We start from the raw sequence: 26,077 nt of genomic DNA, 5'->3' as shown, positions 1-26,077 counted from the left end.
TTCCACTCCATCTGATGAAGGAGCAGCGCTCCGAAAGCTTATGGTATTTGCTACCAAATAAACCTGTTAGACTTTAACCTGGTGTTGTGAGACTTCTTACTGTGTTCACCCCAGTCCAACGCCAGCATCTCCACATCTGAGGGACTCATGCAGACACTGCAACTAAGATCCAAAGTTTAACTGAGGGGGGGGGGGGGGGGGGGGGGAGTGTGAGATGAAACCAGGGGCTGAGGGGGTGTAAGCAATACAAGTGGGGGGAGAGGGCAATGTGGAAAGAGGACTGTGCAAGAGCTGGGGTAGGGCGAGGGCTCATGATGACTGGCAGAGGGGCTAGGAGGTGGATGAAGGAGACAAACAATGGAAGACAGAGGAAAGACCGAGGGGAGGGAAGTTGGACTCTGCATGAAAAGCTCACACGCAAGGTGTCAAAGGGATATCACATTGTGTCCTGGAAGGGTATGGATGAAGATTCCAGATGTGGTGGGGAGAGGTCCAAGTGGGGCCTGGGCACCTCGCAGGAGATGGGCTCAGCAGATAAGGTGGTTGAATTGAGGAAGAGGCTTCCTCTTGAGGCTGCTAGCCCTTTCCCTCTGGCTTGCTGACATCCTGCACGCTCTGGTAAAGATAGGTGGGCTGGAGAGAGTGAGATGAGTGTGCTAGAGCGGTGTTTAAATATGGTATCAGGACCTTCAAACGCACCAGCTGAGTGTGGGCAGATGAATGAGCTGCTGACCCATCAGGAGTGTTGGAGGGAAACTAGCCTGTGCATAATTAATGAGACCACAAGAAGATATAGGAGAAAGAAGTAGGCCATTCGGCCCATTGAGTCTGCTCCAACATTCAATGAGATCATATCTGATCTGATCTGATAATCCTCAACTCCATTTTCCTGCCTTATCCCCCATAACCCTTGAATTCCTTACTGGTAAGTTGCCACGTGCTTAATCTGGTGTGGGATCCTGCTATTCCGATTAGCGGAACAGGTGCTGCCACAGCTGTCTGCCACCGCGCTTAGTCTCCACGCTATATTACAGCAATTATTACACTTTTAAAAAGCACTTGGTTGACTGTGAAGCAACGTGGACATCCTGAGGTTGTGAAAGGTGCCATATAAATGCAAGTTTTTCTTTCTTAACTGGGGGTTTTTGTTCCTTCTGAACCCTGTGGTAGAGTCATACAGACTTCCAATGTTAAGTCTGTCCCTCTCCCCACAGATGCTGCCAGACCTGTTGAGTTTTTCCTGCATTTTCTGATTTTAGTCTCAAAATGGGAGACTTCCACCCCAATAAAGTAAGGAAGAGCAAAAAAAAATACATTTCTTAAGTTTATTTATTAGTATCAAAGTAGTCTTACATTAACACAGCAATGAAGTTACTGTGAAAATCCCCTACTTGCCTGTTTGGGTATGCTGAGGGAGAATATGGCCAATGCACCTAACCAGCACATCTTTTGGACTGTGGGAGGAAACCGGAGCATCCAGAGGAAACCCACGCAGACACGGGGAGAAAGTGCAGACTCCACACAGACAGTGACATAAGACCAGGAATCGAACCCACGTCCCCGGCGCTGTGAGGCAGCAGTGCTAACCATTGTGCCACCATGCCTGCCAAGGGAGATTGAAACACTACTTACATACTAAAATGTTACGAACACATAATTATATTGGTTCTTTCCCAAAAGTGAGATAAAGATGGTAGCTTTGGCCTTTATTGCAAGCGGGACAGGGATTGAAGTGGGGAAGTCTTGCTCTTTATATATGTATAAAAAGCAGTAGGGGTACTGACTCACAACAATCACTCACAAATGCTAATTCTATCATTGGGAGTCTGTAAATCTTTATTAAAATTGGCTGAACCCAACTAATCCGCCAGGGTCCATGCCAAATGAATAGCCCAAGCCAAAGTCCCACAGTTGTGGAAAGCACAAAGGAAAGTCAAATGTTGTTGTTACAACTCTCGCTGGACTGTTCACTGACATCACTGCATCAGAAAATGAATGGGAGTGGGGCGGGCTACAAATTAATGCAGGACTCACTGCAAACAATCTTACTTTACATCAGAGTCTATTTAAACTATACCTTACCGCAAACAGTCTACAGAATCTAATTATACCGCACACTACAGCAAACAGTCTACAGAATCTGCTTATACCGCACACTACAGCAGTCTACAGAATCTACTTATACTGCACACTACAGCAAACAGTCTACAGAGTCTATCCCCAAACAAACAATCACTGCAAACTATAGCAGATTTGATTTAATTTGATTTATTATTGTCACATGTATTAGTATACGGTGAAAAGTATTGTTTCTTGCAGATATACAGACAAAGCATACTGTTCATGGAGAAGAAAAGGAGGGGGTGCAGTATGTAGTGTTATAGTCATAGTTGGGATGTAGAGAAAGATCAACTCAATATGAGGTAGGTCCATTCAAAAGTCTGATAGCAGCAGGGAAGAAGCTGTTCTTGATTTGATTGTTATGTGACCTCAGACCTTTATGTCCTTTTCCCGACAGCAGAAGATGGAAGAGAGCATGCCTGGGGTGCGTGGGGTCCGTTATAATGCTGGCTGCTTTTCCGAGGCAGTAGGAAGTGTGGACAGTGTCAATGGATGGGAAGCTGGTTTGCGTGATCAACTGGGCTTCGTTCACAGCCCTTTGTAGTTTCATATGGTCTTGGACAGAGCAGGAGCCATACCAGACGGAATGATTGTGTCTTCGATAAAAGCAGGGGGATCATTCCAACAAAATGCAGTGAATGGAGGATAGCTACATACAAATTTGCATGTCAGGTCGATCACAGTAATTCACAGCAGTGCCAGGTCCAAATTTGATTGAGAGCAAATAGGTCGATTTCCTCCGATCTGGCCAGGAATGGTAGTGTCACCATGTGCAACCACTCTCACATGACGCATAGGCTACTGGCTACTGGCACTCTGGAGTGGCACAGAGACAGAAGTCAGCATCCTTGGCTGTGCCGGAGAGAAGGATGGAGCAGAGTAAAGTAGGTAAGAAGTTTTTTTTCTGCTGTTGAAGAATCGTTTGCTTCTGAAGAGTTAACAGGCTGCGATTCTTTCCTACCCATTGTGCAAACAGCACTCGAGTGTTTTAAGCTAAATAATTCACTCTTTATTATGATTATTAATTAACTTGAGGGAATAAGAGATTGCTGCGCATTTTTAGTTAATTAAAATGATTAAATTATGCATTTCACTGGGAAAGACGGCAGGGCTTCTAACAAGATTTTTAATCCTTGTAAACTTCAGAATGTTGGGAGTTTCTATAACAATGTTAATTTTATATGTCGAATCATATGGTGCTGCACGGGAGATTTGGTCTTTTTTAGCTCAGGAAGAGAGTGAATGTGCATCGTTGAGTCCTTTAGTAATCTTATCAAACATTAACCATAATCAGTGCCTGGGTTTTGGTCCTATGCGTTTTATGTCAACCCGAAGCCAGTTAATTCCATTTGAGTAAATAAATTCCATTGTCTTCTGGTTAAGTGTAGGATTGTCAGCAGGTCACGAGTAAATAACTTAGGCGTGCAATTCAATGGCAGTACTGGGGGAGTGCTGACTTGTTGGAGATGCCACCTTTACACCGCAATGTTAAACTGAAGCTCCAGCAGGTTTTTTTCAAAAATTTGATTTATTGTTGTCACATGTAGGCAGTGAAAAGTATTGTTTCTTGTGCACTATACAGACAAAACTTACCGTACATAGAGAAGGAAAGGAGAGGGTGCAGATTGCAATGTTACAGTCATAGCTAGGGTGTAGAGAAAGATCAATTTAATACGAAGTAGGCTGGTCTTTCAGGGGGACATAAATAATTCCATGGCATTATTTTGAGGAAGGGCCAGGGAGTTTCCCTCAGCGACCTAGCCCAATATCGATCTCTCAACCAATATACATAAAATAGATTATAGAATCATAGAATCACTACAGTGCAGAAGGAGGCCATTTGACCTATTGAGTCTGCACTGACTCTCCAACAGAGCAACTTACCCTTGGTTCACTGGTAGGTTTCTGGTAGAATTGGCCTCTCGAACCAGGTAACATACTTATTCCAAAAGAATGAGAGGGAGAGAGAGAGGCCTTAGGCCTGTCCCGTCTGTTGAAGACTTTCTTGACACCATCTGTGTCGCTTACAGTCTCTTTCTAGTACCTGGGCAGGCTTTCCTTGAAATACTTTATATATGCTTTTTATACATATATAAAGAGCAAGAGGGTAGCCAGGGAGAGGGTTGGCCCACTCAAGGACAAGGGGGGGAATCTATGCGTGGAGGCAGAGGAAATGGGCGAGGTATTAAATGAGTACTTTGCGTCAGTATTCACCAAAGAGAAGGACTTAGTGGATGATGAGTCTGGGAAAGGATGTGTAGATAGTTTGAGTCATGTTGAGATCAAAAAGGAGGTATTGGGGTTCTTGAGAAAGGAATGAGAGGAGCAAGCAAGGTTTACTGTGAGACAGTTAGTGACTAACCATGTCTTGGCCGTGCCATAGTTTGTGTATCACTGAGTGCAAAACAGGGAAATTTTAGACAAATGAAGTCTGAAGGTTAAAGAAAGGGCAGCTTCAGCTGCACTGGCTTTGAGGGGTGGATGAAGATGGGCAATATTTTAAAGACGGGGTAAACAACTTTGAACAACAGGTTTTATAGGCCGGATTTTAGGACCTCGCTCAAGTGAGTCTTGTAAAATCCCACCCGAGGCCAATAGAGAATTCCGTTGTGTGAGCCTCGCCCACCCCGATTCCGGGGCAGGCAAGGTGATCAGATTCCGGCCTATGTGTTTGAAGTTTGGTCAAAGATCAAACAGGACATCAGGTTTCACCCCTTTCTATGTCTGTAACCTCCTCGAGCCCCATGACCCTCCAAAATCCCACTGCTTCTCCAATTCCAACCTCTTGCCCATTCCTGACTTTAATCAACAAAGAACAAAGATCAATACAGCACAGGAACAGGCCCTTCGGCCCTCCAAGCCCACGCCGCTCCCTGGTCCAAACTAGACCATTCTTTTGTATCCCTCCATTCCCACTCCGTTCATATGGCTGTCTAGATAAGTCTTAAACGTTCTCAGTGTGTCCGCCTCCACCACCTTGCCTGGCAGCGCATTCCAGGCCCCCACCACCCTCTGTGTAAAATATGTCCTTCTGATATCTGTGTTAAACCTCCCCCCCTTCACCTTGAACCTATGACCCCTCGTGAACGTCACCACCGACCTGGGGAAAAGCTTCCCACCGTTCACCCTATCTATGCCTTTCGTAATTTTATACACCTCTATTAAGTCTCCCCTTATCCTCCGTCTTTCCAGGGAGAACAACCCCAGTTGACCCAATCTCTCCTCATAACTAAGCCCCTCCATACCAGGCAACATCCTGGTAAACCTCCTCTGTACTCTCTCCAAAGCCTCCACGTCCTTCTGGTAGTGTGGCGACCAGAACTGGATGCAGTATTCCAAATGCGGCCGAACCAACGTTCTATACATCTGCAACATCAGACCCCAACTTTTATACTCTATGCCCCGTCCTATAAAGGCAAGCATGCCATATGCCTTCTTCACCACCTTCTCCACCTGTGACGTCACTTTCAAGGATCTGTGGACTTGCACACCCAGGTCCCTCTGCGTATCGACACCCTTTATGGTTCTGCCATTTATCGTATAGCTCCTCCCTACATTATTTCTACCAAAATGCATCACTTCGCATTTATCAGGATTGAACTCCATCTGCCATTTCTTTGCCCAAATTTCCAGCCTATCTATATCCTTCTGTAGCTTCTGACAATGCTCCTCACTATCTGCAAGTCCTGCCAATTTTGTGTCGTCCGCAAACTTACTGATCACCCCAGTTACACCTTCTTCCAGATCGTTTATATAAATCACAAACAGCAGAGGTCCCAATACAGAGCCCTGCGGAACACCACTAGTCACAGGTCTCCAGCTGGAAAAAGACCCTTCCACTACCACCCTCTGTCTTCTGTGACCAAGCCAGTTCTCCACCCATCTAGCCACCTCCCCCTTTATCCCACGAGATCCAACCTTTTTCACCAGCCTACCATGAGGGACTTTGTCAAACGCTTTACTAAAGTCCATATAGACGACATCCACGGCCCTTCCCTCGTCAACCATTTTGGTCACTTCTTCAAAAAACTCCACCAGGTTAGTGAGGCATGACCTCCCTCCCACAAAACCATGCTGACTACCGTTAATGAGTTTATTCCTTTCTAAATGCGCATACATCCTATCTCTAAGAATCTTCTCCAACAACTTCCCCACCACGGACGTCAAGCTCACCGGCCTATAATTACCCGGGTTATCCTTCCTACCCTTCTTAAATAATGGGACCACATTAGCTATCCTCCAATCCTCTGGGACCTCACCTGCGTCCAGTGACGAGACAAAGATTTGCGTCAGAGGCCCAGCTATTTCATCTCTCGTCTCCCTGAGCAGCCTTGGATAGATTCCATCAGGCCCTGGGGATTTGTCAGTCTTTATATTCTCTAACAAACCTAACACTTCCTCCTTTGTAATGGAGATTTTCTCCAACGGTTCCACACTCCCCTCCGAGACACTCCCAGTCAACACATCCCTCTCCTTTGTGAATACCGACGCAAAGTATTCATTTAGGATCTCCCCTACTTCTTTGGGCTCCAAGCATAATTCCCCACTTTTGTCCCTGAGAGGTCCGATTTTTTCCCTGACAACCCTTTTGTTCCTAACGTATGAATAAAATGCCTTGGGATTCTCCTTGATCCTGTCTGCCAAGAACATTTCGTGACCCCTTTTTGCTCTTCTAATTCCCCGTTTGAGTTCTTTCCTACTTTCTTTGTACTCCTCCAGAGCTCCCTCCGTTTTTAGCTGCCTGGACCTAACATACGCCTCTCTTTTCTTTTTGACCAGTCCCTCAATTTCCCTGGTTATCCACGGTTCTCGAATCCTACCCTTCCTATCCTTCTTTTTTACAGGCACATGCCTGTCCTGTAGCCCTAACAACTGTTCCTTAAAAGACTCCCACAGGCCAGATGTGGATTTACCCTCAAACAGCCTCTCCCAATCAAGAGCTGCCAATTTCTGCCTAATCCCACTAAAGTTAGCCTTCCCCCATTCCAACACCTTACCCTTGGGACATCACTCATCCTTTTCCATCACTATCCTAAAGCTAACAGAATTGTGGTCACTATTTGCCACATGTTCCCCTACCGAAACTTTGAAGACCTGACCGGGCTCATTCCCCAGTACGAGGTCCTGTATAGCCCCCTCTCTAGTTGGGCTATCTACATATTGTTCTAAAGAACCCTCCTGTACGCATTTTACAAATTCCTCCCCATTCAGAGTCCCTGCTCTCAGCAATTTCCAGTCTATACCAGGGAAATTGAAGTCTCCCACTACAACAACCCTATTTTTCCTGCACCTATCCAGTATCTCCTGACATATCCGTTCTTCCACTTCCCTCGAGCTGTTGGGGGGCCTGTAGTACACCCCAACATAGTGACTGCGCCCTTCCTGTTTCTAAGCTCCACCCAGAGTGACTCGTTACACGGCCCCTCTGAATTGTCCTCCCTCTGCACCGCTGTAATATGCTCTCCAACTAATACTGCTACTCCCCCACCTCTTTTGGCCCATCCTCTGTCTCGCCTAAAACACTTGTACCCCGGAATATTCAGCTGCCAGTCCTGTCCCTCTTTCAACCAAGTCTCTGTCACCGCAACCACATCCAAATTCCTCGTGAGCATTAAGGCCCTAAGTTCGTCTGTCTTACCTGCTACACTCCTTGCATTGAAGTATAAGCACTCCAGACCTCCAGGCCCAGTGAGGTCATCCTCCCCCAGAGTGCTCTTCTTCTTTGCCAGCCTTGTCCCAGCCCCAAGCTCGTCCCCAGCCTCTACACCTGTAGACCTAATATTTTGATCCCCTCCCCCCTGCCATACTAGTTTAAACCCCCCCGAACTGCACTAGCAATCGCTCCAACATTGGCAGCCATCCCTCACTTGCCGATGCCATGAACTTTGGAATTTCCTCCCTAACCCTCTCAATCTCTCGCCTTTGTTTCAGATGCCCTTTTAAATGCTCCTCTTTGACCAGATATTTTGTTCACTTGTCTGATTATCTCCCTCTGTGTCTCGATGTCAAAATCTGTTTGATGGGGCTCCTGCAATGCACCTTGGAACATTTTACACGTCTGAAGGTGCTATGTAGATGCAGTTGTTGTCTGGAGATTTGGTGGGGGGGGGGGGGGGGGGCGGAGGGGGGTGGGGGGGGGCTGGAGCAGAGGGGCACAGTGGGGAGGGCTGGAGTCAAGGCGGGAACATTGGGGAGGATAGGAGTTGAGGAGGACAAGGAGTGAGGGAGGGCTGGAGTCAAGGCAAGCATGGTGAGGAGGGAGTCGAGAGAACATAATGGAGGGCTGGAGTTGAGGGGTACAGGGAGAGGGAGGTATGGAGTTGAGCGGGCATGGGGAAGGAGGGCTGGAGTCCAAGGGGACAAACGAGTAAGGCTGGTGTCAAGGAGGTCACAGTGGGGAGGACAGGAGTCAAGGGGATCCGGGGGCGGGGGGGGGGGGGGGGGTGGACACAAGTTGAAGGGGGGCAAGGGAGGGGAGGGGTGGTGGGAGGGCGCTATAGGAGGACCCAAGGGTGCAATTTATTCCTGGATTTAGTCTTGAAACTTTAAAAGGAGGAATAAAAGCAAAATACTGCAGATGCTGGAATCTGAAACACAAACAGAAAATACTGGAAAATCTCAGCAGGTCTGACAGCATCTAAGGAGAGAGAATAGAGCCAACGTTTCGAGTCTGAATGACCCTTTGTCAGAGCTGGGTCATCTCTCTGACTCTGACTCTCTGACGACGGGTCATCCAGACTCGAAATGTTGGCTGGTGTTCTCTGATCCGGCCGGCAGCACAGCTCGTGGGTTTCCTGCAGCATGGGGTGACGTCAACAGGAACTCCCATTGACAATGTCGGGTCAAGAGAATCCTGCCACTAGCAAACAACGCGCCACCTCCCACCGATGGGAAACACGCGGCTGGGCGGCCAGAGAACACCACCCGTTGGGGTCTATTCACTCTCCACAGATGCTGTCAGACCTGCTGAGATTTTCCAGCATTTTCTATGAAATGGAGGAAGTTTTGGCTCATCCAATACTGAGGGAGAGTCTCGTAAATGTGCACACCTGGCCCCAGGCCTGCAGGTAATATTATTCAGAAGCAATGGTACAATAAGGCGAATGCTGTATCTGCGCATGCCCTTTCAACTGGTTCTGGGGGAAATGCAGTTTTCTCCTCCATCTCTTCTCACCTACAACAGCATCCCGAAAATCTCTCTCTTCAAACGCAGCTTTGATCACCTCCCTAATCATCCATCAATTCCTATTCCCCGTCTGCCAGGCCTACCATATATTATGCTGAAGGGTCAGATTAACCCAGGGCAGGTTTGCACGTTGTGTTTGTACATTAGTGAAATGTTTTTATAGTGATTACTTCATTCTTTCATTCCCGTCATGGATTTTGGCCTCGTCTTCAGAGGAAGTGGGCGGTGGGGGAGGGTGAGAGGGCTGCAAAGTTTGCCAAGACCCTGATCTCTCTCTCTCTGATGTGCGGGGAAGGTGGCGGGGGGGGAACTCGGTTGACGGAGGGTGCGCCTGCTGCGAGGTGAGATGCCCAATGTCACCATTCATCTCCTCCACCCCTCGGGTGACAGCGCGCTCTCACTGTGAGACCTTCTGTACAACAGCTTTGCTGAAAATTAATTAAACTTACCGTAAGTGTTTGCCTGCAGGGGTCACCATTGATATTACAGAGAACCAGTTCAGGAGTTGTTACCTTGAAATCTCCCACAGACATGCAAAAAAAGGATATTTTTAAAAATGCAAACAGAAGGTGCTATTTTAAGGTCACTTGCTCCACACAGCCAGAGCGTTGCTTCTTTCATTTTTAACTTCTTGGAAGACACCGGACTCCAGCTGTCACTCTTGGTTTCATTCGAATCCTTTCAATGCAGAAGGAGGCCATTCAGCCCATCAGGTCTGGACCTACTCTCTGACAGAGTGTCTTACCCAGGCCCTATCCCCATAACCCCACACATTCACCATGGCTAATCCATTTAACCTACATATCTTGGGACATTAAGAGGCAATTTATCATGGTCAATCCACCTAACCCGCATATCTTTGGAGTGTGGGAGGAAACCGGGGCACTCGAAGGAAACCCATGCAGACCTGGGGAGAACGTGCAAACTCCCGCACAGTCACCCGATGCTGGAAGTGAACCCGGGTCCCTGGTGCCGTGAGGCAGCAGTGCTAACCACTGTGCCACCGTGCCAGTTTTGTCCTGCCCAAAGCTGACAATCAGTTAATATCTCTCGGACCGGTTTGAGTAGGGCAACCAGGGCAATGGACATGGGAATGGGATGCAGAAGGAGTTGAGAAACAATCCCTCCCCAACTGGGAACTTCTACACCCTGCCAATGCAAACAAAATGAAACGTAGGATTGAAAACTGCAGAGTCATTGCACGCATCTGAATGCTAAACGTCCAGGTTCTACGGGGCGAGACCAGGCAATGGATTTATTGTGGATCGCTCTAATAAAGGGCTGGCATTGTCACGGTGGGCTGAGTAGCCTCATTCTGTTCTGAGAACCATTAAGGTTCTCATTGCGGATGTGGCTGATTCCTGATCATAGAAACATGTGGAATTTAAAAGGGACTCAGCCATCAATAAGCAATTTTCTTCAGGACAGAGAGGATCCTTTTTATAAATGCATTTACCATGGCCAATCCACCTAACCCGCACATCTTTGGACTGTGAGAGGAAACCAGAGGAAATCCACGCAGACACGGGGAGAAAGTGCAAACTCCATGCAGACAGTGACCTGAGGCCAGGAATTGAACCCAGGTCCCTGGCGCCGAGGCAGCAGTGCTAACCACTGTGCCACCGTGCCGTCCCGTGCTCTGGCTTCCTCCCACAGTCTGAAAGATGTGCTGCTTAGGTGCATTGGCCATGCTAAATTCTCCCTCAGTGTATCCGAACAGGCACTGGAGTGTGGCTTTTCACTGTAACTTCATTGCAGTGTTAATGCAAGCCTACTTGTGACACTAATAAATGAACTTTAAATTCGAGATTTGAAAGGTTAACTCTGTTTCTCATTCCAGACCTGCTGAACTTATCCAGCATTTTCTGTTTTTTATTACCGGGATACCACGTAGAGGTTTGAGGGGGCTGAATGGCCGATTCTTGTGACAAAGGGTCGTTTGGATTCGAAACATCAGCTCTTTTCTCTCCTTACAGATGCTGCCAGGCCTGCCGAGATTTTCCAGCATTTTCTCTTTTGGTTTCAGATTTCAGCATCTGCAGTAATTTGCTTTTATTTGGCCGATTCCTGTTCCCAGGTTCAGAATTTTTGATGTTTCACCTCTTTTGTAGATAAGCTCAGATTTATACTCTATAGCAAGTCTGCTTTCATAACATGTGGAGGAAACCGGAGCACGGGGCAGCACAGTGGCACAATGGTCAGCACTGCTGCTTCACAGCGCCAGGGACCCGGGTTCGGTTCCTGGCTTGGGTCACTGTATGTGAGGAGTTTGCACATTCTCCCCATTTCTGCGTGGGTTTCCTCCGGGTGCTCCGGTTTCCTCCCACAGTCTGAAAGACGGCAAGGGCAGCACGGTGGCACAGTGGTTAGCACTGCTGCCTCACAGCGCCAGGGACCCGGGTTCGGTTCCTGGCTTGGGTCTCTGTCTGTGTGGAGTTTGCACATTCTCCCCATGTCTGCATGGGTTTCCTCCGGGTGCTCCGGTTTCCTCCCACAGTCTGAAAGACGGCAAGGGCGGCACGGTGGCACAGTGGTTAGCACTGCTGCCTCACAGTGCCAGGGACCCGGGTTCGGTTCCTGGCTCGGGTCTCTGTCTGTGTGGAGTTTGCACATTCTCCCCTTGTCTGCATGGGTTTCCTCCGGGTGCTCCGGTTTCCTCCCACAGTCTGAAAGACGTACTGGTTAGCTGCATTGACCCGAACAGGTGCCGGAGAGTGGTGACTAGGGGAATTCCACAGTAACTTCATTGCAGTGTGAATGTAAGCCTTAACTTGTGACTAATAAATAAACTTTAAACAGTGAGTGGAGTGGTCCGGTCTCTCTCACACACATGAGAAAACTCCATCAGTGCTTTCTGCCCCTTCTGTTTTGCAAGTTGCTGACCAGCTCAGTTGAGCCTCACATGCTGATATTACCGCAAAACCATTCAGTTCCCAGACACTGGAGCAGAACATTACCCTGGACTCAAATCAGCGGCAAGTCGAAATGACAGTAACACTTTACTCGCTTGGCTTCTGCAGTTGATAGAATTGAGTGAGGCTGACTAATGCACCCACTGCGGTTTAATAATGTGAATCTGTGTTATTTCTAACTATCTGAAACATGGCAATAGAGCCATGGAGAGATCATCTGGAACCAGCACAATCTTTCTCTCAGCACTGAGTTATACATTTGTTTTCAGGAAACCATTCTCTGATTGTGTTCATCTGCAGTGCCCCAAGGTCTACCTAGCTTGCTGCATTGCAATGCTGCAGTCACTATCTCTTAAAAATCATTGGGTGGCACAGTGGTTAGCATGCCTGCCTCACAGCGCCAGAGACCCAGGTTCAATTCCGGCCTCGGGTGACTGTCTGTGTGGAGTTTGCACGTTCTCCCCGTGTCTGCGTGGGTTTCCTCCCAGTCCTCCCGCAGTAACAAAGATGTGTGGCTTAGGTTGATTAGCCGTGCTAATTGTCCTTTAGTGTCAGGGGGATTAGCAAGGTAAATGTGTGGGGTTATGGGGATAGGGCCTGGATGGGATTGTTGTCAATGCAGGCTTAATGGGCTGAATGGCCTCCTTCTGCACTATTGGGATTTTATGATTCTATTCAATTGACTGTGAAGCACTCTGCAGCAATCTGAAGTCATAAAAGATACTACATGAACACTAGCTCTTCCTGTCTATTCAATAACTGTTGACAGAAAAGATGACAAAATTATCAGAAGACTTTGGGTTGGACTTTAAAACAGGTGTTTTAAAATTTCAAACCTGACCCCCAAATCACCTCCAACTCGCGTCTCTCCGGGTTTAGTGGAGGTGGACTGAGGGGCAGTTGATCTGCCCACACTTTATATGGGAATATATTTGCTTAAATGAGGCTGACAGGCGCTGGTTATGCTGTGGTCGTCTGGCTTTCCCACCTTTGGGAAAACTGGCTGATGAGGAGAGGTGAGGACAGTTTCAAGGAGAAGGTGAGTGCCTCTATACCACTACTTGTGGGTCAACAGTAGCAGAAGTGCTCCCCCATCATCACCCACCCCCCACCCCCACAAACTCCTCCCCTGCACAAAGACACCCAGAACTGCAATTGGACCTGCCCCCAGGATCGAACAACACCCGAGATCAGGGATTGGACTCCACTGCAGGATGGATGTGGTGATTGTCCCTTTAAGGATCAATCTGCAGAGTAAGGGTCACATGGCCCAGGGAACCAACCAACCAACGGGGAGCAGGGTGGGGGAACCACCCTGAGAAGTGCGGGCTTTTGTACTCAGAGTCATCTCGGGAGCTGATTACAACCATGAGGCTGCAAGCCTCTGTATAGTTTTAACCTGTAATTAAATGAGTTGTGTTAGCCAGGGTTTCTGTAATGATGTTCATTCACCAGTTGAGGGAAAATAGTAACTTATGACTCTGAGTACAGAAGCCCGCACTTCTCAGGGTGATTCCCCCCACCCCGCCCCCAGATTAGTTCCCTGGATCATGTGACCCTTCCTCTACATATTGATCCTTAAAGGGAATTACCACATCGCTCCCCCTCTAAGCCCTTTTGTTACAAATGTTAAAACTCAATTTGCACAGCCCAAGATATTTGAATATTTAGTACATGAATTCAGGCAATTATAAATTAAGTCTTTCAGGAAGGTTCTGAATCCTTGCGGAGCAGCGTTACTCCTTAGCTATGAGGAGAGGTAAGATAAACTTGGTTTGTTCTCACTGGAATGATGGGCGTTGAGGGGTGATCTGATAGAGGTTTACATGATTATGAGTGGCATGGACAGAGTGGATAGTCAGATGCTCTTCCCTAGGGTAGAAAAGTCATGTACCAGGGGACATAGGTTTAAGGTGCGTGGGGCAAAGTTTAGAGGAGATGTGCGTGGCAAGTTTTTTACACAGAGGGTGGTGAATGTGTGGAACGCGTTGCCTGGGGAGGTGGTAGGAGCAGGTACGATAGTGGCATTTAAGGGGCAACTAGACTAATACATGAATAGGATGGGAATGGAAGGATACGGACTCCGTAAGTGCGTACGGTTTTAATTTAGGCAGGCATCATGATCGGCGCAGGCTTGGAGGCCAAAGGGCCTGTTCCTGTGCTGCACTTTTCTTTGTTCTTTGTCCTCTGGGGCGTTTCACAGGATTGCGGTAAGCTGAAACCACAATGATGGGTGGCGGCCCACATGACCCACCTCTGTTAATATCCAGACCGATAAATCTGAGCCAGAAGTTGAAACTGATGCCTTACTTCAATCTGAAAATCTAACTAACGAACATTCCGGTCACCCTATTATAGAAAGGCTATTATTAAACCAGAAAGAGTGCAGAAAAGATTTACTAGGATGCTACTGGGACTTGATGGTTTGAGATATAAGGAGAGGCTGGATAGACTGGGACCTTTTTTCTCTGGAGCGTAGGAGGCTTAGGGGTGATCTTATAGAGGTCTATAAAATAATGAGGGGCATAGATGAGCTAGAAACTCAATATCTTTTACCAAAGGTAGGGGAGTCTAAAACTAGAAGGTATAGGTTTAAGGTGAGAGGGGAGAGATACAAAAGTGTCCAGAGGGGCAATTTTTTCAGACAGAGGGTGGAAAGTGTCTGGAACAAGCTGCCCGAGGCAGTAGTAGAGGTGGGTACTTTTGTCTTTTAAAAAGCATTTAGACAGTTACATGGGTAAGATGGCTACAGAAGAATATGGGCCAAATGCGGGAAATTGGGGACTAGCTTAGTGTTTTAAAAAAATGGGGCGGTATGGACAAGTTGGGCCAAAAGGCCTGTTTCCATGCTGTAAACTTCTATGAATCTATGACTCTATGAATTAAAATCCGATTGGCATGAGGCTGTGCTCCCTTAACAATAATGACATATTTTAAACTTTAAGGGTACATGGTGACAATTTGGCAGAATAACACATTGTTCTTTACATAGTCGTACACCTCTGCGTATCGTGCCGTGAACAATTCTGTGCGAGGTCTGTTGGATGTATATTAAAAATAGTACCACCGCATGTGAAGATACTGCATGCAAATAGTGATGTGCATCACAGATGGTGCACTCCAGGCATCACTTTTATTTGCAAATGCAAAATAGTCTTAAAATGGTGTAGGGTTCTCAGCTAGTGCCAAAAATTGATAAGCACATTCCCATTTGCAAATCTCCTGGTCCATATGACAATTAAAATCTAAATGCTCTGTTTACTTAATATTTAACCTTTGATGCCTTACAGAGACTTTGCTCTACCGTAGCAACAAATCATTGCATGGTACAACTCTTCTATCCAGAGAAAACTATCTCATCCAAGTTACTAACAGAAAGACATGGGAGAAATGCTACAGGGCTATCTTTACTATTTTTTTATTCTTTCCTCAGAGTTACAAAGCCAATGTGCAGAGTGGACAGGACAACCCCCTAACCTATCTCCTTTCTCATTCCAAAATCCAGTTCAAATTCAAATTGAATCTAGTTCAAGGCCCCCACAAATGATTCATACTGGAAACCTCCGACCTAGCCCACAGCTGGGATTCTCCAGTCCCGCTGCAGTGAAAGGAATCATAGGATCATAGAATCCCTACAGTGCAGAAGAGGCCATTTGGCCCATCGAGTTTTCATTCATGAATAGGATGGGAATACAGGGATATGGTCCGTAGAAGGGTAGGGCGTTTTGGTTCAGTCGGGCAGCATGGTCGGTGCAGGCTTGGAGGGCTGAAGGGCCTGTTCCTGTGCTGTAATTTTCTTTGTTATTTGTTCTTTGAGTCTGCACCGACTCTCTGATAGAGTATCTTACCCAAGCCCTTCCTATCCCTGTAACTCCACACATTTCCCATGGCTAATCCATCTAACCTACACATCTTTGGAGTGTGGGAGGAAACCAGAGCACCCGGAGGAAACCCATGGAGACATAGGGAAAATGTGCAAACTCCTCACAAACAGTGACCTGAGGCCGGAATCGAACCCGGGTCCCTGGCGCTATGGGCTACATTCACAACCTTTTGTAGTTTCTTGCGGTCTTGGGCAGAGCAATGCTAACCACTGTGCCACCGTGAATGGAGTTTGGCTGAGCGCCAAATTCTCTGTTCTCGCTGGTAGTGAGGGCGGGGTGAATGAGATCGGAACTAGATCCATTAGCTCAAAGCTGCCAAGAACAGGCACTGATCTCGGTTTTGATCCTAAGCTTGATCTTAGCCACAAGGCTGAGGATGCTACGAGGCTCTGTACAATGTCTTCTGTTGTTCTGCCCAAGTATAAGGCAGGTATTGATAGCAAGTCAAGTGTGGGTGACTGAACACCATTCACACGTTGATCTACCTGGCTACAAGGGAATGATCCAAGAGATATTTTATATTTATATTGTGTTGTAATGAATGGTTTTTTTCTTCCTATTTTAAACACAAGACTTTCTGTTCTGAGGGGGGAGGGGGTGTCAAGATTGGAACAAGCCCATAAGGTCTCCTGTGGATCTTAGCAATAAGGAAACGTATGTGGGCATTGAGCCAATGCAATGACAGGGTCCCAGGTGTGCGTTTCAAAGGGAAACTAACGTCATAGCTAATGTTTTAAGAGATGGTCAATATACAGGTGTAGGATAAGTGTGCAAGTGGGACCACAGGCACTGCTGAACTGTGTGGAGATATTAGAACAAGCTGTAAGAACAGATATGGTAATAGAATATAATCTTGGGAACAGTGGGTGACTCTCTGTGCTTTTGGCAACCTCACAGATCCCCAAACAGCTGTCCAGAAGTGTTGCAGGAGGAACTTTTGGCCAATGACCTCTCTTCCTAATGCTACAACCACTAGTCTCCATAGACACCTGACCTGCACCCCAAACAGGCTGCCTTTCCCCGCACCCTCATCTCTTACACAAGAACCAGCCTCCCATCCATTGATTCTGTCTACACTTCCCGCTGCCTTGGCAAAGCAGCCAGCGGAATTGAGGACCCCACACACCCCGGACATTCTCTCTTTTTCATTCGGGATAAAGATACAAAAGTCTGAGGTCTCGTACCAACCGACTCAAGAAATAATACTTTTGATTTGATTTATTATTGTCACATATATTAACATACAGATATTGTTTCTTGCGCGCTATACAGACAAAACATACCATTCATAGAGAAGGAAACGAGAGAGTGCAGAATATAGTGTTACAGTCATAGCTAGGGTGTAGAGAAAGATCAGCTTAATGCGAGGTAAGTCCATTCAAAAGTCTGACGGCAGCAGGGAAGAAGCTGTTCTTGAGTCGGTTGGTAGGTGACCTCAGACTCTTGTATCTTTTTACCGAAGGAAGAAGGTGGAAGAGAGAATGTCCGGGGTGCGTGGGGTCCTTAATTATGCTGGCTGCTTTGCCGAGGCAGCGGGAAGTGTAGACAGAGTCAATGGATGGGAGGCTGGTTTGCTTGATGGATTGGGCTATATTCACGACCTTTTGTAGTTCCTTGCGGTCTTGGGCAGAGCAGGAGCCATATCAAGCTGTGATACAACCAGAAAGAATGCTTTCCATGGTGCATCTGTAAAAGTCGTTTCACTGTATGTTCATACATGTGACAATAATAAACCAAATCAAATCAAGTCATATCAAAAAACATGCAAGTCACCGTCATGAGAACCAGAAGGAGCCCCCCATAAATCACCGCCATCCATTCCCCCCACCAGACTGTCTTCCCCCATATTTGATTTGATTTGATTTATTATCGTCATTCATATTAATACAGTGTCTCTTGTGTGCTATACAGACAAAGCATACCCGTACATAGAGAAGGAAAGGAGAGGGTGCAGAATGTAATGTTACAGTCATAGCTAGGGTGTAGAGAAAGATCAGCTTAATATATGGTAAGTCCATTCAAAAGTCTGATAGCAGCAGGGAAGAAGCTGTTCTTGAGTCAATTGGTATTTGACCTGAGGCATACCACTCCTACTGCCAATTCCTCTCATTGATTAGCTCTGCCTGGCCCTTGAAGTGCTTTGGGAGCATAATTCTAGAGTTCACACTGCCTGATGGTGCAGATTCCTATTGGGATGTCAACGGGAACCTTCCCAACAAGATTTAAACGAGCTGCATTCGGGTTAAAAGCTGGGATCAGCCACGGGGCACCATTGGGATAAACGGAATCTCAGCTCATCTCAGTCGAGTGGAACATCTCAGCCTCCAGGTACTGGGAAAAAATGAGTCCGAGAGGAGACGATGTGACAAGTCTTTGACTTCAACATAATTTTCTTAAAGTGAGTTTCTTCCCGATCCTCAGAGACTGCCGCAGAATAAGTCTGACCAGCAGAATCCAAATCTGGGAGATTTGTAACAGAGAGGGTGGTGGAGCGTTGCTATTTTGGTATAATTACAGAGAGGTAGATGACGACTGATTGTTGAGCTAATCGTCTTGCCTTCCAAACCACAACATCATTGTCACATTTCTTCATCTATTGAACGCTGCCTCAATAAGATTCATCCCGACAATAATACCAACAAAGGTCTGGGGCCATTTTCTCTGATATTGATTGTTCAGCGTGAAAGTAAAATCAAAATTGCAAGCTGGTTAGAAAAAAAAAATCGAAAACTATTTTTAAAATGATCGGTATGGAATGGGACTGAAGATTTAATGTTGAATTCAGTGAAGTATGACTTTTATTATCTAGCAGTCGATCTCCAGTTCTCTGAGAAGGTCATCAGCATGTATTAGAAATCAGGGGTGTTATCATAGAATCCCTACACTGCAGAAGGAGGCCATTCGGCCCATCGACTCTGCACCGACCACGATCCCACCCAGCCCCCACTACCGCAACCCCACACATATACCCTGCTAATCCCCCTGACACTAAGGGTCAATTTAGCACGGCCAATCAACCCAACCCGCACATCTTTGGACTGTGGGAGGAAACCGGAGCTCCCGGAGGAAACCCATGCAGACACGGGGAGAATGTGCAGACTCCACACAGACAGTCAGCTATTGCTGACTATTCTGTGAACCCCTCGATTGAGTCACCATTTTACAACAACTTACAATTCACTCCTTTCATTCACAACATAGGAAAGCGCATTTCTGATCAAAAGAGTTGGCACAGTGGGGCGGCACGGTAGCACAGTGGTTAGCACTGCTGCTTCACAGCTCCAGGGACGTGGGTTCGATTCCCGGCTCGGGTCACTGTCTGTGTGGAGTTTGCACATTCTCCTCGTGTCTGCGTGGGTTTCCTCCTGGTGCTCCGTTTTCCTCCCACAGTCCAAAGGTGTGCGGGTTAGGTTGATTGGCCATGCTAAAAATTGCCCTTAGTGTCCTGAGATGTGTAGGTTAGAGGGATTAGTGGATAAATATATAGGCATATGGGGGTAGGGCCTGGGTGGGATTGTGGTCGGTGCAGACTCGATGAGCCGAATGGCCTCCTTCTGCACTGTAGGGTTTCTATGATTCTTCTATGATTCACAGTGGTTAGCACTGCTGCCTCACATTGCCAGGGACCTGGGTTCGATTCCTGGCTTGGGTCACTGTCTGTGCGGAGTCTGCACCTTCTCCCTGTGTCTGCGTGGGTTTCCTCCGGGTGCTCCGGTTTTCTCCCACAGTCCAGAGGTTTGCGGGTTCGGTTGATTGGCCATGCTAAATTGATCCTAGTGTCAGGGGGATTAGCAGGGTATATGTGTGGGGTTGCAGTAGTCGGGGCTGGGTGGGATCATGGTCGGTGCAGACTCGATGGGCCGAATGGCCTCCTTCTGCACTGTAGGGTTTCTATGATTCTATGATAACACCTCTTCTTTGTAATGTTTTCTAGTTAAGTACATTGGCCATGCTAAATTCTCCCTCAATGTATCCGAACAGGCACCAGAGCGTGGCGACGAGGGAATTTTCACAGTAACTTCATTGCAGCGTTAATGTAAGCCTACTTGTGACACGAATAAGCAAATAAACTTCGGATTTTTTTTTCTAGCCCTGAGATACATGTTGCAAACTTCAGGTTAGCGAATGTTGTCCCATTGTTTAAGAAGGGGAACAGAGACTTCCCCGGGAATTATAGACCGGTGAGTCTCACTTCTGTTGTCGGCAAGATGTTGGAAAAAATTATAAGGGATAGGATTTATAGTTATTTGGAGAGTAATGAATTGATAGGTGATAGTCAGCATGGTTTTGTGGCAGGTAGGTCGTGCCTTACTAACCTTATTGAGTTTTTTGAGAAAGTGACCAAGGAGGTGGATGGGGGCAAGGCAGTGGACGTGGTATATATGGATTTTAGTAAGGCGTTTGATAAGGTTCACCATGGTAGGCTTCTGCAGAAAATGCAGATGTATGGGATTGGGGGTGATCTAGGAAATTGGATCAGGAATTGGCTAGCGGATAGGAAACAGAGGGTGGTGGTTGATAGTAAATATTCATCATGGAGTGCGGTTACAAGTGGTGTACCTCAGGGATCTGTTTTGGGGCCACTGCTGTTTGTAATATTTATTAATGATCTGGATGAGGGTATAGTTGGGTGGATTAGCAAATTTGCTGATGACACCAAAGTCGGTGGTGTGGTAGACAGTGAGGAAGGGTGTCGTAGTTTGCAGGAAGACTTAGACAGGTTGCAAAGTTGGGCCGAGAGGTGGCGGATGGAGTTTAATGCGGAGAAGTGTGAGGTAATTCACTTTGGTAGGAATAACAGATGTGTTGAGTATAGGGCTAACGGGAGGACTTTGAATAGTGTGGAGGAGCAGAGGGATCTAGGTGTATGTGTGCATAGATCCCTGAAAGTTGGGAATCAAGTAGATAAGGTTGTTAAGAAGGCATATGGTGTCTTGGCGTTTATTGGTAGGGGGATTGAATTTAGGAGTCGTAGCGTTATGTTGCAACTGTACACAACTCTGGTGCGGCCACACTTGGAGTACTGTGTGCAGTTCTGGTCCCCACATTACAGGAAGGATGTGGAGGCTTTGGAGAGGGTGCAGAGGAGGTTTACCAGGATGTTGCCTGGTATGGAGGGGAGATCCTATGAGGAGAGGCTGAGGGATTTGGGATTGTTTTCGCTGGAAAGGCGGCGGCTAAGAGGGGATCTTATTGAAACATATAAGATGATTAGAGGTTTAGATAGGGTGGATAGTGATAGCCTTTTTCCTCTGATGGAGAAATCCAGCACGAGGGGGCATGGCTTTAAATTGAGGGGGGGTAGTTATAGAACCGATGTCAGGGGTAGGTTCTTTACCCAGAGGGTGGTGAGGGATTGGAATGCCCTGCCAGCATCAGTAGTAAATGCGCCTAGTTTGGGGGCGTTTAAGAGATCCGTAGATAGGTTCATGGACGAAAAGAAATTGGTTTAGGTTGGAGGGTCACAGTTTTTTTTTTAACTGGTCGGTGCAACATCGTGGGCCGAAGGGCCTGTTCTGCGCTGTAATGTTCTATGTTCTATGTTCTATGTTCTAAAGAATAGTCTCATTGGACTCAAAACATTGGCAGGGAATTTCCACTCCTGTCCCTGGGTGTGTCTTGTGGCAGTGGAGGTGCCCCACCATTGGCTAGTGGTGAGGTATGCCCGTCACACCGCTGTCTGCGGGGCTTCCCATTGCTTGCACCCTCTGCTACCGGAGAACTTGCAGGAACAGCTGGAAAATCCCACCCGTTAACTCTGTTTCTCTCTCCCCGGCCACCGCCAGACCTGCTGAGCTTTTCCAGCACTTTCTGTTTTTATTTAAGATCTCTAGCAGCCAGAGTATTTTTCTTGTATTGATCGATTTAGGTTTGGTTTTGTCCATGTCTCCTTACTTGAGAAAGGATATACTGGCACTGGAGTGGGTGCAGAGGAGTATTCACTCGGTTGATTCCGGAGTTGAGAGGGTTGGCATATGAAGAGAGACTGAGTAGACTGGGGCTATACTCATTGGAATTCAGAAGAGTGAGGGGAGATCTTATAGAATCATATAAGATTATGAAGGGAATAGATAAGATAGAAGCAGGGAAGTTGTTTCCATTGGCGGGTGAAACTAGAACTAGGGAGCATGGCCTCAAAATAAAGGGAAGCAGATTTAGGACTGAGCTGAGGAGGAGCTTCTTCACACAAAGGATTGTGAATCTTTGGAATTCCCTGCCCAGTGAAGCAGTTGAGGCTACCTCATTGAATGTTTTTAAGGCAAGGATAGATAAATTTTTGAACAGTAAAGGAATTAAGGGTTATGGTGAGCGGGCGGGTAAGTGGAGCTGAGTCCACAAAAAGATCAGCCATGATCTTATTGAATGGCGGGGCAGGCTCGAGGGGCCAGATGGCCGACTCCTGCTCCTGGTTCTCATGTTCTTATGTTTTTATTATGTGTGCCTTAAGGAAGGGATTTAGGAAACCCCGGGGGGCAGGATTTTCCCCACTCTCAGGCTCAATTAGGGATGGGGATTGTAGAAAACCGTCACACGCCTGAGTGTTTTCCCTAATTGAGGAATTTTTAAAAATTCATTCATGGGACATGGGCGTCGCTGGTTGACCTGCCTTTATTGCCCATCCCTAGTTGCCCTTGTTCAGAGGGCAGTTGAGAATCAACCACATTGAAGTGGCTCTGGAGTCACATGTAGGCCAGACCAGGTAAGGACGGCAGATTTCCTTTCCTAAAGGACATTAATAAACGAGATGGGTTTTTCCGACAATCGGCAATGGTTTCACGGTAGATTCTTAATTCCAGGTTTTTAAAATTATTGAAGTCACATTCCACTATCGGCCATGGCGGGATTTGAACTCCGATCCCCAGAACATCAGCTGAGTTTCTGGATTAATAGTCTGGCGATAATACCACTAGGTCATCGCCTGCCCAGATGGCGGGTCGGCTCTCAAAGATGGGAGGCTGATACAAGGGAACGGCAGCAAGATGGCATGGAGGGTGCATGAAGGAAAGGATGCCCCAGAGAGGTGGCACAATGGGGGCTCTCCAGATAAAAAATAGATCGAGCATCAGAGCCAACACTGGTGGTGGAGATGGAGGGGTGGGGGAGAGAAGGGGAAACATCCCTCTTCAGGACAGCCTGCAGCCACAGCTAAAACCTGGCAAGCTGGGACCTTGCCTGGAGTGCTGCCCATGTTCAGTCCTGTTTACCATTGAGAGACCATCTCCAGGCAGCCTCACTGTTACCCACCACCTTTAGGGAACTGGGTAGCCTCCCTACCTCTGAGCCAGAAGCTCCAGGTTCGAGTCCCGCCCCAGGACTTATAGAGTCATAGAGTCATAGAGGTTTACAGCATGGAAACAGGCCCTTCGGCCCAACTTGTCCATGCCACCCTTTTTTTAAAAAAACCCCTAAGCTAATCCCAATTGCCCACATTTGGCCCATATCCCTCTATACCCATTGTACTCATGTAACTATCTAAATGCTTTTTAAAAGATAAAAACCCGCCTCTACTACTACCTCTGGCAGCTTGTTCCAGACACTCACCACCCTCTGTGTGAAAAAAATTGCCCCTCTGGACACTTTTGTATCTCTCCCCTCTCAGCTTAAACCTATGCCCTCTAGTTTTAGACTCTCCTACCTTTGGAAAAAGATATTGACTATCTACCTTGTCTATGCCCCTCATTATTTTATAGACTTCTATAAGGTCACCTCTCAGCCTCCTACGCTCCAGAGAAAAAAGTCCCAGTCTATTCAGCCTCTCCTTATAACTCAATCCATCAAGTCCCGGTAGCATCCTAGTAAATCTTTTCTGCACTCTTTCTAGTTTAATAATATCCTTTCTATAATAGGGTGACCAGAATTGCACACAGCATTCCAAGTGTGGCCTTGCCAATGTCTTGTACAACTTTAACAAGACGTCCCAATTCCTGTATTCAATGTTCTGACCGATAAAACCAAGCATGCCGAATGCCTTCTTCACCACTCTGTCCACCTGTGACTCCACTTTCAAGGAGCTATGAACATGTACCCCTAGATTTCTTTGTTCTGTAACTCTCCCCAATGCCCTACCATTAACTGAGTAAGTCCTGCCCTGGTTCAATCTACCAAAATGCATTACCTCGCATTTGTCTAAATTAAACTCCATCTGCCATTCGTCAGCCCACTGGCCCAATTGATCAAGGTCCCGGTGCAATTGGAAATAATCTTCCTCACTGTCCACCATGCCACCAATCTTGGTGTCAACTGCAAACTTACTAACCATGCCCCCTATATTCTTATCCAAATCATTAATATAAATGACAAATAACAGTGGGCCCAGCACTGATCCCTGAGGCACACCGCTGGTCACAGGCCTCCAGCTTGAAAAACAACTCTCTACAACCACCCAAATTTTGTATCCATTTAGATACCTCACCCTGGATCCCGTGAGATTTAACTTTATGCAACAACCTACCATGCGGTACCTTGTCAAAGGCCTTGCTAAAGTCAATGTAGACAACATCAACTGCATTGCCCTCATCTACCTTCTTGGTTACCCCTTCAAAAAACTCAATTAAATTTGTGAGACATGATTTTCCACTCACAAAGCCATGCTGACTGTCCCTAATCAGTACTTGCATCTCTAAATGCCTGTAGATCCTGACTCTCAAAATACCTTCCGACAATTTACCCACCACAGATGTGAGGCTAACTGGCCTGTAGTTCCCAGGCTTTTCCCTTTTTAACCAAAGGCACATCATTTGCCACTCTCCAATCTTCAGGCACCTCACCCGTGACTATCGATGATTCAAATATCTCGGCGAGGTGATCCGCAATTTCCTCCCTAGCTTCCCACAACGTCCTGGGATATACCTCATCAGGCCCCACAGATTTATCTACCTTGATGCGCTTTAAGACTTCCAGCACCTCCTTCTCTGTAATATGTACATTCCTCAAGACATCAATATTTATTTCCCCAAGTTCCCTAACATCCATGCTTTTCTCAACAGTAAATACTGATGAGAAATGTTCATTTAGGATCTCATGCATCTCTTGTGGATCCGCACCTAGATGACCTTGTTGATCCTTAAGAGGCCCTACTCTCTCCCTTGTTACTCTTTTGCCCTTTATGCATTTGTAGAAGCTCTTTGGATTCTCCTTTGCCTTATCTGCCAAAACAATTTTGTGTCCCCTTTTTGCCCTCCTGATTTCTCTCTTAACTCTACTCCTATACTCTTCAAGAGATTCACTTGATCCCAGCTGCCAATGCATGTCATGTGCCTCTTTCTTCTTCTTGACCAGGGCCTCAATATCCCGAGTCATCCAGGGTTCCCTACTTCTGCCAGCCTTACCCTTCACTCTAAGAGGAACGTGTTTACCCTGAACCCTGGTTAACACACTTTTGAAAACATGCCACTTACCAAACGTCCCTTTTCCTTCCCACAGACTCCCCCAATTAACTTTTGAAAGTTCCTGCCTGATATCATCAAAATTGGCCTTGCCCCAATTTAGAATATTAACTTTTGGGACAGACCTTTCATTCTCCATAGCTATATTAAATCTAATAGAATTATGGTCACTGGTCCCAAAGTGATCCCTCACTACACTTCTGTCACCTGCCCTTCCTTATTTCCCAAGAGGAGGTCAAGTTTTGCCCCCTCTCTAGTTGGGCCATCCACATACTGAATGAGAAATTCCTCCTGAATACACTCAACAAATTTCTCTCCATCCAACCCTCTAATACTATGGCTGTCCCAGTCAATGTTGGGAAAATTAAAATCTCCGACTATTACCACCCTATTTTTCTTGGAGCTATCTGTAATCTCCTTACATATTTGCTCTTCAATTTCCCGCTGACTATTTGGGAGCCTATAGTACAACCCCAAAGTGACTCCCCCCTTCTTATTTCTCAGTTCTACCCATATAGACTCAGTGGCCGAACCCTCGGATATATCCCCTCTCAGTACGGCCGTGATGCTTTCCCTAATCAAAAGTGC

Source organism: Mustelus asterias, chromosome 26 (genome assembly GCF_964213995.1).
Source record: "Mustelus asterias chromosome 26, sMusAst1.hap1.1, whole genome shotgun sequence".
Classification (NCBI taxonomy): domain Eukaryota; kingdom Metazoa; phylum Chordata; class Chondrichthyes; order Carcharhiniformes; family Triakidae; genus Mustelus; species Mustelus asterias.
Note: the sequence above shows the minus strand (reverse complement) of the source record.